Raw genomic sequence first — 12925 nt, forward strand, 5'->3', positions numbered from 1 at the left:
CAACAATGAAGCAACAGAAAGAGAAATCAAGAAACGGATCCCATTCACAATTGCACAAAAAATCATAAAGTACCTAGGAATAAACCTAACCAAGGATATAAGAGATCTGTAGGATGAAAACTATAGAAAACGTATGAAGGAATTGAAGAAGACACAAAGAAATGGAAAAACATTCCATGCTCATGGATTGGAAGAATAAATATAGTTAAAATGTCATTACTACCCAAAGCAATCTACACATTCAATGCAATCCCAATCCAAATTGCACCAGCATACTTCTCAAAACTAGAACAGACTATCCTAAAATTTGTATGGAACCACAAAAGACCCCGAATAACCAAAGTAATATTGAAAAAGAAAATCAAAACGGGAGATATCACCATCCCAGACTTTAGTCTCTACTGCAAAGCTGTCATCATCAAGACAGTATGGTATTGGCACAAAAATAGACACAAAGACCAATGGAATAGAATTGAGAACTCAGAATTGGACCCAAAAGTATACAGCCAACTAATCTTTGACAAAGCAGGAAAGAGTATCCAATGGAAAAAAGACAGCCTCTTTAACAGATGGTGCTGGAAGAACTGGACAGCAACACGCAGAATGAAACTAGATCATTTTCTCACATCATACACAAAAATAAACTCAAAATGGATAAAGGACCTGAACGTGAGACAGGAAACCATCAAAACCCTAGAGGAGAAAGCAGGAAACAACCTCCTTGACCTCTACCACAGCAATTTCTTACTTGACACATCCCCAAAGGCAAGGGAATCAAGAGCAAAAATGAACTACTGGGACCTCATCAAGATTAAAAGCTTCTGCACGGCAAAGGAAACAATCCATAAAACTAATAGGCAATCGACTGAATGGGAAAAGATATATCAGATATATATCTGATAAATGACATATCAGATAAAGGGCTAGTATCCAAAATCTATAAGGAACTCATCAAATTCCACACCCAAAAACCAAACAATCCAGTGAAGAAATGGGCAGAAGATATGAATAGACACTTCTCCAAGAGGACATCCAGAAGGCCAACAGACACAGCATGTGTCAACGATGCCAACGATGCCAGCATCCCTCCTCATCAGGGAAATACAAATCAAAACCACACTGAGATACCACCTCATGCCAGTCAGAGTGGCTCAAATGAGCAAATCAGAGGACTCTAGATGCTGGCAAGGATGTGAAGAAACGGGAACCCTCCTACACTGTTGGTGGGAATGTAAACTGGTACAGCCCCTCTGGAAAACAGTGTGGAGGTTCCTCAAAAAATTAACACTAGAACTCCCCTATGACCCAGCAATAGCACTGCTAGGAATTTACCCAAGGGATACAGGAGTGCTGATGCATAGGGGCACATGTACCCCAGTGTTCATAGCAGCACTCTCAACAATAGCCAAAACATGGAAAGAGCCTGTGTCTTTCAACTGATGAATGGATCAAAAAGATGTGGTTTATCTATACAATGGAATACTACATGGCAATGAGAAAGAATGAAATCTGGCCACGTGTAGCAATGTGGATGGAACTTGAGGGTGTTATGCTGAGCGAAGTAAGTCGGGCAGAGAAGGACAGATATCATATGTTTGCACGTAAAGGTGGATTAGGAGGAACTTAATGGAGGACCATGGGGGAGGAGAAGGGGAAAAATAGTGGGGGAGGGAGGGAGGCAAACCATGAGAGACTCTTGAATGCTAAGAACAAACTGAGGGCTGATGGGGGTTGGGGGGAGGGGAAGGGAGGTGATGGGCATGGAGGAGGGCACTTGTGGGGATGAGCACTGGGTGTTGTATGGAAACCAACATGACAATAAACTATTAAAAAAAAAAAAGAGAGAAGAACAAAGATGGAGTCTAGCCACATCAACATTTTAGAAGTTCAGTAGATATGGAAAGGCTATCAAAGGAGATGAAAAAGGAACAGTCAGTGAGACGGGGGAAAATCACATATAGTTATTTGAAAGCCTGAAAAATAAAGTGTCCCAAGAAGGAGGCGATGATCAACCATATTAAATGTTACTGAGAGGTTAAGATAATAACAGAAAAGTAATCATTGTCTTGGTCAAAGGTTCATCATGCCCTTAAAAAGAGCTGTTTCAATATAATGGTGGTAGATTAAGAGACTAGATAACGTGAGAAAATGGGAGTTGAAGAAGCAAAAATAGTGAGTGGACAAAGTATTTTGAAGTATTTTTCTGTGAGTGTGGAAACTAAGATGGGGCACTTAGAGGAAGACTTTGGGACCAAAGGGAGGTTTTATTTAATAGATCCTAAAGCATGTCTGTATGCCTGTAGAACAAAATAAAAATAAAATAAAAAATTAGAGGGGCACCTGGATGGCTCAGTTGGTTAAGCGTCTGACTTTGGCTCAGGTCATGATCTCACAGTGGCTTCGAGCCCTGCGTCGGGTGTCAGGCTCTGTGCTGACAGCTAGCTCAGAGCCTGGAGCATGTTTCAGATTCTGTATCTCCCTTTCTCTCTGACCCTCCCCAGCTCACGCTGTCTCTCTCTCGTGCTCAGAAATAAATAAAACATAAAAAATATATAAAAAAAATTAACTTAGTTTAATGGATAATTTTCTACCATTTTTCTATTATCTATTTTGTTGATTTTTACTCTAACCTTTATTATTTCCTTAATTTTGCTTAGTTTGGGCTTAGTTTTCTCTTCCTTTTCAAATTCCTTGAGTTGTAGTGTTAGGTGGTTTATTTGAGATATATTTTTTTAAGTTTATTTCTCTTGAGAGAGAGCAAGTGGGAGAAGCGGTGGGGGGGGGGAAGAGAGAGAGAGAGAGAGAGAGAGAGAGAGAATCCCAAGCAGCCAAGCAGGCTCTGTGCTGTCAGCATGAAGCCTGATGCAGGGCTCAAACTCATGAACCATGAGATGATGTCCTAAGCCAAAACCAAGAGTCAGACGTTTAACTGACTGAGCCACCCAGGTGCCCCTAGTTTTTTCTTTTTTAACCTAAATATTTATCACTATAATAGTCCCTCTTAGTATTGCTTTTGCTGCATCCCATAAATTTTGGTATGTTGTACTTTAGTTTTCATCTTTCTCAAGATATCTGATATCCCTTTTGACTTTCTCTTTGACCTGTTGATTGTTTAGGAGTGTGCTGTTTAATTTCCATATGCTTGTTAATTTTCCAGTTTTCCTTCTGCTGTTGACTTAAAGTGTCATTCCACTGTGGTCAGAAAAGATACTTCCTATCATTTCAGTATTCTTAAAATTGTTAAGACTTGTTTTGTTGACCTAACATGTGATCTATCCTGAAGAATGTTCCCTGTGCACTTGAGCAGAAAGTCTGTTCTGCTGCTGTTTGTTGGAATGTCCTGTATGTGCGTGTTAAGCCCATTTAGTGTATGGTGTTGCTCAAGTCCTCTGATTCCTTGCTTTCCGACTGGTATTCTATCCATTACTGAAAGGGAGGCATTAAAACCTACCATTTTACATACTGCCATCAATTTCTCCCTTCAGTTCTGTCAATGTTTGTTTCATAAAGTTAGGTGCTCTGATTTAGATGGATATATATAATTGTTTATATATGTACTATATATATACACATATTATATATATTTATATATAATTTTGTATATAAATTTTTATATAAATGTTTATTATAAAAGTATATAAATGTTTATATATACTATATATAAATATATACAACATATGTGTATATATAGTATATACTATATATATTTATATACAATTATGTATATAAATTGTATATATTTATATACAATTATGTATATAAATTGTATATATTTATATACAATATATGTGTATATATATTTATATAATTGATATATATATATATACACACACATAATTGTTTTATCTTCCTGGTGAGTTGAGCCTTTTATTATTATGTAATGTTCTCTTTGCTTTTTTGTGACAGTTTTTGACTTCAAGTTTATTTTCTCTGATACAAGTATAGTCCCCTCTACTCCCTTTTGGTTACTATATGTATGGAATATCTTTTTCCATTCTTTCATTTTTAGGTTATGTGTACCCTTAAATCTAAAGGGAGTCTGGTAGAGACTTCTGGGGAAGATGGGAACGTAGGAGGACCCTAAGCTTACCTCATTCCATAGATACAGCTAGATAACACCCAAATCAGTGTAAATAACCCAGAAAATGACCCCAAAACTGGAAGAATAGACTTTCCAGAGCTAAAGGTAGAGAAAAGGCCACATTGAAGAGAGTAGAAAGGGTCTAGACATATAGCTGGGAGCTAAACAGAATGATAAGACTGTCTGAGGGAGGGCCACCGCTGGTGTGGAGAGAGAAGAGCAGACCCTCATACCAAGCACCCCAGGCACAGGGAACCCACATGAAAACTAGAGGGGCATAATGCCAGGAGTTCTTACAATCAGTGGGGCTTAACACCTGGAACTTTAAAAATCAAAAGGTTCAGCTCTGGGAGAGCTGGGAAGGGGAGAGGAAATTGAGTCTCCACCCTTAAAGAGATAGCACAACAAACAGCCCACAGATATACAGCAGAGAAGCAGTAGTTTGAAAAATGCCTGGGGTATATGTGAAGGAGATTCGTTTCTCATAATCTCAGAGTGAGTGCTGGAGGGTCAGGGATCATTGTGAGACTTCTCCAGACACAAAGGAGCTGGCGGGCACCATTTCCCTTCCTTACTCCTAGCCTAAACAAGCAGATACCCCGGGAGCCAGCGTAGCACCAACACTCACTACCTAACTTGCTAACAGCATGCCACACCCTGCGTTCCCCTGTGGACTCAACCCCTCCAGCTAGGCCTTGGCTCCAGGTCCTCTCTCATAGCAGACCTGCACAAACCCTGCTAACACCGTGCACCCCCACCCCCATGTTCTCTTGCAGACCTTCCCTTTCCAATAGGTCCTTGGCTGCAGTCCATCCAAAATGGTGCTACAAATCTGTTAGGGTGCAGGCAGCCCCAATAGGGACCCAGCACCACTCCAAAGTGACTCCTATCCTGGAGAAAGGGGAAGATAGCCACATGCACCAGTCTAACTGTAGCCCCAACAGTGGCCTGGGGGAGGAAATCTGGTCTGACTGCCTGCTGTGCCCACTAACAAAAGCTTCTCAGGGGATGATACAGGGAAAGCACCCAGCAGTTCGGTGCTATTGCATCTCTAGTAAATGCCTGGTCTAAATTCAAGTCTAAGGTGGCCCTAGACTGGCCCACTAAAAACACAGAAACCAAACCCTACCCATAACAGGCAAAGAGAGCCATTGCAGATGAATGGATTGAAAACAAAAGAGGCTCAGTCACAAGAGCAGGGCACAGACAACACACATAGGAGACACCCTGAAGTACCAAGTTCTGGTGAACAGGAGACATTGTGATGTAAGGCACTCCAGGACCTCTTTTTCATAAGGTCACTATTTTCAAGAGCAGAAGATATAGCTGACTTTCCTAACACATAGAAAAAGACACAGAGAGTAGACAAAAAGAGGAGACAGAAAAATCTGTCCCAAATGAAAGAACAGGGCAAAATCACACCAAGAAACTGAACAAAATGGAGATAAAAATTTAAAGTAATGGTCATAAAGATATTCACTGGACTTGAAAAAAGAGTGGAGGACCTCAGTGAGACCCTTAACAAAGAGACAGAAGACAAAAAAAGAACCAATTATACATAAAGAACTCAATAACTAAAATTTAAAAATACACAAGAGGGAATAAATAGTAGATTCGAAGAAGCAGAGGAACAGATCAGGAACCTAGAGGAAAGAATAAAGGAAAACAATTACACTGAACAGGAGAGAAAAACAAAATAATAAAAAATGAAAATAGACTTACCAATACCATAAAGAATCATAACAAATGCATTAGAGAGATCTCAGGAGGAGGAGAGAGAAAGGGGGGAAGAAGAAGTAATAGTTGAAAGCTTCCTAAATCTGGGGAAGGAAACAGAAATCAGGTCCAAAAAGCACAGAGAGTCCTCAAGAAAACCAACCCAAGAAGGTCTACACCAAGACACATAGTAATTTAAATAGCACAAAGTGGTGATAAAGAGAGAATTTTAAAAGCAGCAAGAGAAAAGAAAACAGTTACAGAGAAGAGAAACCCTATAAGGCTATCAATTTGATTTTTTAACAGAGACCTTGTAAGCCAGAAGGGAGTGGCATGATATATTCAAAGTGCTGAAAGAAAGAAAGTAAAAAAAAAAACAAAAAAACCCTGCAGCAAAGAATACTCTATTCAGAATAGAAGGAGAGATAGTTTCCCAGACAAGGGTAAAGGAATTCGTGACCACCAAATCAGTCCTACAAGAAATGTTAAAGGGAACTGCTTGAGTGTAAAGGAAAGGAATAATAAAAGTAGGAAGCACAAAAGCAGTGAAATTAATTATGTCTATAAAAAGATGTAAAGTATGACACCACATATCTAAAATGTGGAATGGAGGAGTAAAGAATGGGTTCAAACTTAAGTGACCATCAACTTAATATAGACTTCTATATGCATAAGATGTTATATACAAACCTAATGGTAACCACAAATCAAAAACCAGTAACAGATATGCCAAAAAATAGAGAAAGGAATCCAAGATTATCACTAGAGAAATCCAGCAAACTGTGAGAGAAACGAACAAGAGAAGAAAAGAATAGAGAATAACTACAAAAACAACCATAAAACAAGGAACAAAATGGAAATAAGTACATATCTATCGATAGTTAACATTACTCAGCCATAAAAATGAATGAAATTTTGCCATTTGCAGTAACATGGATGGATCTAGAGTATATAATGGTACATGAAATAAGTGAGAGAAGGAGAAAGACCATATGATTTCACTCATACGGAATATAAGAAACAAAACGAGTAAGCAAAGAAAAAAAAAGAGAGAGACAAACCCCAAACCAGACTCTTAACTATAGAGAACAAACTGATGGTTACTAGAGGGGAGCGGGTTGGGGGGATGAATGAAATAAGTAAAGTGCTCATCATAATGGGCACCGTGTCATGTATAGAATTATTTTTTTTTAATGTTTATTTTATTTTTGAGAGAGAGAGACAGAGCTCAAGCAGGGGAGGAGCAGAGAGAGAGAAAGGGAGACACAGGATCTGAAGCAGGCTCCAGGATCCGAAGCTGTCAATGCTGACAGCTCAGAGCGTGATGTGGGGTCCGAACCCAAGAACCCTGAGATCCTGCCCTGAGCCAAAGTCGGTGCTCAACCCAGGCGCCCCTGTATAGAATTGTTTAAGTGCTATATTGTACACCTGAAACTAATATAACACTGTATGTTAACTATACTGAAGTTAAAATAAAAAAAATAAAATAAAATAAAATAGAGTCTGGAAGACCGCATATAGCTGGATGTTTTTTCCATTCAGCCACTCCATGTCTTTAGAGTGGGGGAGTTTAATCCATTTACATTCAAAGTGGTTATTGATAGGGAAGGACTTACTACTCTGCCATTTTTATCATTGTTTACTGTTTATCTGGTAGTTCTTTTGTCCCTCTTATGTTTTCTTGCTTGCTGTCTTCCTTTGTGTTTCATTAATTGCTTTTTTTTTTTTTTTGGTCATGACATGGTCATTTTCTTTTATAGCTTCTATAGGTATTTTCTGTCTGGTTACCGTGGGACTTACATAAAACATCTTATAGTGACAACAATCTATTTTAAGCTGATAACAATTTCAATCACATATAAAAATTCTACCCTTCTACTTCTCCTCCCTCCATTTTATGTTATAGATGTCAGAAATTACATCTTTTATATTGTACTCCAATAACATTTTTATAATTATAGTTATTTTTTATACTTTTGTTTTTTAAGTTCTATACCAGAATGAAAAATGATTTATATAGTATAGTTACAGTATTTCAGTATTCTGTACTTATTTATATATTTAGTCTTACACTAGTGAGCTTTATACTTTCATATGTCTTTGTGTTGCTGTTTGGTGTGTTTTCATTTCAACCTGAACGACTCTCTTTAGCATTTCTTATGAGGGCTGGTCTAACGCTGATGAACTCCCACAGCTTTTGTTTATCTAGGAAAGTCTTTTTCTCTTCTTCATTTTATTTTTTTTTAAGTAGGCTCCAATGAACAGCATGGAGCCCAATGTGGGGCTTGAACTCACAATCCTGAGATCAAGACCTGAGCTAAGATCAAGAGTCAGATGCTTAACCAGCTGAGCCACCCAGTTGTTCATTTTTGATGGACAATTTTGATGGATCCAGTGTTTGTGGCTGGCAGTTTTTTCCAGCACTTCAATTACATCCCTTCTGACCTGCAAGGTTCCTGCTGAAAAGAAATCTGCTTATAGTCTTGTGAGGGTTTCCTTGAATGTGATGAGTCATTTTTATTTTGCTGCTTTCAAAATTCTCTTTGACTTTTGACAATTTGATTATAGTGTGTCCATTAGGATTCTTGAATGTGGATGCCGTTTCCTTCCACAAATTTGGGGAGTTTTCAGCCATCACTTCTTAAATAAGCTTTCTTTTCCTTTCTCTGTCTTCCTCTCCTCAATTATTGCATTCTTCACCTCCAAAATTCTCTTTGTTTCTTTTAAATATTTTCTCTTTGTTGTACTCGTTTTGTTCACGCATACTTTTCCTGAGCTCCTTGTGCATTTTTATGATGGTTATTTTGAATTCTTTGTCAGGTAATTCATGTACCTCCATTTCTTTAGGGTTGATTTGTGGAGATTTATGTTGTCCCTTTGCTTAAGCCATTTCTCCCTGTTTCTTGATGTCCTTGTAACTTTGTGCTGATTATCTGTTGATATTTGAAAAAAAACAACCACCTCTCCCAGGCCCAGACTGGCTTAGTACAGGGAAAGACCTTCACCCATCAGCCCAGCTAGAGATCCTGGGGGCCCCAAACATTTTCTGTGGATGCGTCTTCTCTAGATTTGTGCACGTAGATTCTGAATTAAAGGGATTTGCTTGTTTCTTTCATTCAAAACCTCATAATCTCTTGCTTACTCTGGAGCCTGCTGCACTGTGAGTCCTCTGAAAACAGCGGCATGCTGCCTAGCTTTTGATTTTCCAGTGTCCCTGAAGGCATGTAGAGTATGTCAGGTCCTGTCAGTGCCCCAAGTTGTGCTAGACAGAAACCAACCCTTTGGACAGCCCCCTCAATAACCCAGAACGTTGGATGCACACTCCATTCTTCTCCTCTCCGGAGGAGGAGGCTGCCGACTTGTATCAGTGTCTTTCTCCTGTACCCTGGGCCCTCTGGAGGAGCAGCAGGCTGCACTGATCTCTTTTGTTCTCAGCAGCTCTCACGCACCTAGAGTATGCTACGTCCCATGCATGGTCTGAGACAGAAACTGGGCCCTTGGACAGCCCCCCTGAAAAGCTGGAATGTTGGACACATGCTCCACTGTTCACTTTCCCCTTGAGGGAGAGGCCGCCAAGCTGTATTAGCCTGTGTCTGTTGTACTGCAGGTTCTCAGAAGCAGCAGCAGGCAGCCTGGCTCTCTTTTGTTCTCAGCGGGCCCCCAGCTATTTAAAGTATGCTGGGTCTTGTCAGTGCTCAGAGGCAGGCAAGACAGAAGCCAGTCCCTCAGGTAGTCCCCTTGAAAAGTCAGAATGTTGAATGTCTAGTCCAGTCTTCTCTTTCCCTACCCAGGGAGATATACCAGGAGCTGGGAGTTTTCTCACAATCATGTGGCACTGTACCGGGGGTGGGGAGGGGGGGCACTAGGGTAAGAGGGTCACAAAATTTCCTAGCCCCTTTGATGTAGCTGATTTCATGCTTGCCTGGGGTACAGAAGCCTTTTAACTGGCTTCTGAATTTCTCGTAAAGGGAATTCATTCCTGTACTGTCGCTGGTGTCTCTGTGGACAGAAGGATTGTCTGGGCATCCTATTCGGCCATTTTGCTTTTATCACTCTGCGTCAGCTTTGGGGCCAAGGCCATTCCGTTTCTCAGTAGCTCCCAGACAACAGCTCAGTCTGGTGGTGGTATTAGGCTCTTACCATGACTGTGCAATGTGGAACTCCCATAACGGACAATCTTTGCTCTAGAGCTCCCCGTTGTATTGGCTAAGACAATCAGATCTGCATTGCAGTCTGAAGCTGTCTCTGCCTACCTGCATTCTCCCCCTTTTATCTTTTTTTTTCTTTTTTAAAGTTTATTCATTTATTTTGAGAGAGAGAGAGGGAGGGTGGGAGAAGCAGAAAGAGAGAGGAGAGAGAGAAAATCTCAAGCAGGCTCCATACTGTCAGCGCAGAGCCCAATGTGGAGTTCAAACTCACGAACCCGTGAGATCATGATCTGAGCTGAAATCAAAAGTTGGAGGCTCAACTGAGTCACCCAGGCACCCCACCCCCTTTTATCTTTCAAGGGTATTACTTACCAGTAAACCTCTTTACTTCTAACTCTGTCGTAGTGTCTGCTTCCTGGAAGACTCAACTAATAAACAAGTCTGAGATCAAAGTCCTGTGGCTCTGCCTCGCAGTCTTCATTCTTGGCTGACATTGATCATTTAATGAACACCCTCTGGGGAAAGTTGCTCAAGTGGTCTCTCCAATTTGTCCTCTACCACCACTGAATTCCTTGTGGCAAAGACTGGCGGGCTGTTCATCAAACCTCTTAATTCTTCCCCCTGGAAACATTACTAGACTACATTTCCCAGCCTCCCTTGCAGTTAGGTGGCTATCAAAGAAAATACATTTATTTTCCTCTCTTGATTTTTGTAGCAATCAGGTATACTGGAAAGAGCATATGATGGATTTGAGATGTATGATCAGTGTTTTTATTCTCTTGGTTCTCTCATGTAGAAGGGATCACATTTCAACTAATTTTTTAAAATAGATTCTGAGAGACTAGGTGGAGAGATAGGCCCTTAGATGGCAAAAAAAGACAATAATCATGTTGAAACTCTTTAATAGACTGAAGGGGGGGCGCCTGGGTGGCTTAGTTGGTTAAACGTCCGACTTTCACTTAGGTCATGATCTCACGGTTTGTGGGTTCGAGCCCCGCGTCAGGCTCTGTGCTGACTGCCAGCTCAGAGCCTGGAGCCTGTTTCAGAGTCTGTCACTCTCTCTCTCTCTGACCCTCCCCTGCTCACGCTGTCTCTCTCTCTCTCTCCTAGAAATAAATAAAACATTTAAAAAACTAAAAAAAAAAAAATAGACTGAAGGGATTAGAGCTATTGTTCATCATCATCACTATCTGGAAGTAATATCAGATTTTCATTACCACAGGGCTCCATTAACAGAAGTACCTGAGCTTGTAAGGCCCATGATAGGTTCATCCCAGAGAAATTCAACTCTCTGTGGTTTCTGCTGATGAATGCTGAACGATTTGTTGTTCTACAGTGTCATTTTCAGCATTGGTTATGAAAATTGAAATTACTATTTATCCTGTCTGGAAATAATTTGTATCCCACTGTTATAACCTGTGCCAAATTCTCAGTGAAGCTTTAAATTTTTTTTTAATGTTTATTTATTTTTGAGAGAGAGAGAGAGACAGAGTGTGAGCAGGGAAGGGGCAGAGAGGCAGAGAGAGAGACACACAGAGTCTGAAGCAGGTTCTAGGCTCTGAGCTGTCAGCACAGAGCCTGATGCAGGGCTCGGACTTAAGAGCTGTAAGATCATGACCTGAGCCAAAGTCCACTGCCCAACCAACTGAGCCACCCAGGTGCTCCTCTCAATGAAGCTTAAAATGGCTAAATTAGTAATGCTGTTCCAGAGGCACTGATATTGTAGACTATTTGTGGCTTGTCTAATGATCTTCCATTTGCCCCAGATCCATGACATTTACCCCGTAACCACTGCAGCATTTCCTTGCTGGCATGAACAATATTTTATAGTATAAACTCTATAGTAATGGCTGACAACATGACAGAGTTCAACAAAAAATCTAAACTATATGGGATGGCACCAGCATTCTTGTCTTTATTTGGCCATTAACTGCTGTTAGCCCAATTTAAAATTTCATTTTCTTTCATGAGCCATTTTATTTTTTTTAATTTAATTTTTATTTTTTACAAATAGTTTATTGTCAAGTTGGATTCCATATAACACCCAGTGCTCATCCCCAGAAGTGCCCTCCTCCATGCCCATCTCCCCCCTCCCTCCCACATCCATCAGTCTTCAGTTTGTTTCTCAGTATTCAAGAGTCTCTCATGGTTTGCCTCTCTCCTTTCCCCCCACCATTTCCCCCCTTCTTCTTCCCCATGGTCCTCAGTTAAGTTCCTCCTAATCCTCCTATACGTGCAAACACATGATATTTGTCCTTCTCTGCCTGACTTATTTCACTAAGCATAACACCCTCAAGGTCCAAAAAATATGTAACGCTTCACAAATTTGCGTGTTATCCTTGCGCAGGGGCCATGCTAATCTTCTCTGTATCGTTCCAATTTTAGTATATGTGCTGCCGAAGCGAGCACTCATGAGCCACTTTAAAAGAAGCTACACACTGGCAAACATTTGGCTACTTTGAATTTTTTAAATTATTCTCCTTTTTAAAGTTGTCATACAGTAAAATAAACTTTTTTCTTTGGTATAAATGCCTATGAATTTTAAACCATATATAGATTTGTGTAACTACCACAACAATCAGTATATTGAATAGTTCCATCAACCCACAAATTCTCTCATGCTGCCATTGATTTGTTTTCTGTCTCTATAATTTTATATTTTTGAGAACGTCATATAGGTGGAATCATACATATAGTATGTAACTTTTGGGGACTGACTTCTTTCACTCAGCATAACGTCTTTGAGATTCATCCAAATTGTTTTATGTAACCATAGTTTCTTCCTTTATATTGCTAAGTAGAATTTCATTATTATGGATGATGTAGCACATGGAGTTTGTTAATCTATTCACCAGTGGAGGGCTATCTGGATTGCTTCCAGTTTGGGGCAAAAGGAATAGAGGGGACTATAAAAGTTAATGTACAAAAGTTTTTGTGTGAGCATAAGTTTTCATTCCTCTGGGGCAGAGGTTGGCAAATA

The 12925-nt window shown here is 40.0% G+C and overlaps 1 non-coding gene across 1 annotated transcript; it reads right to left on the reverse strand.

Moving 5' to 3' along the window:
• Nucleotides 1-12247: 12247 nt before the first annotated feature.
• On the reverse strand, nucleotides 12248-12354 carry LOC120248453. The gene has a single exon (XR_005532577.1). It is a non-coding gene; the product is annotated as a U6 spliceosomal RNA (small nuclear RNA).
• Nucleotides 12355-12925: the final 571 nt, after the last annotated feature.

Source organism: Hyaena hyaena, unplaced genomic scaffold, assembly GCF_003009895.1.
Source record: "Hyaena hyaena isolate Hyena2069 unplaced genomic scaffold, ASM300989v1 scaffold_12, whole genome shotgun sequence".
Classification (NCBI taxonomy): Eukaryota; Metazoa; Chordata; class Mammalia; order Carnivora; family Hyaenidae; genus Hyaena; species Hyaena hyaena.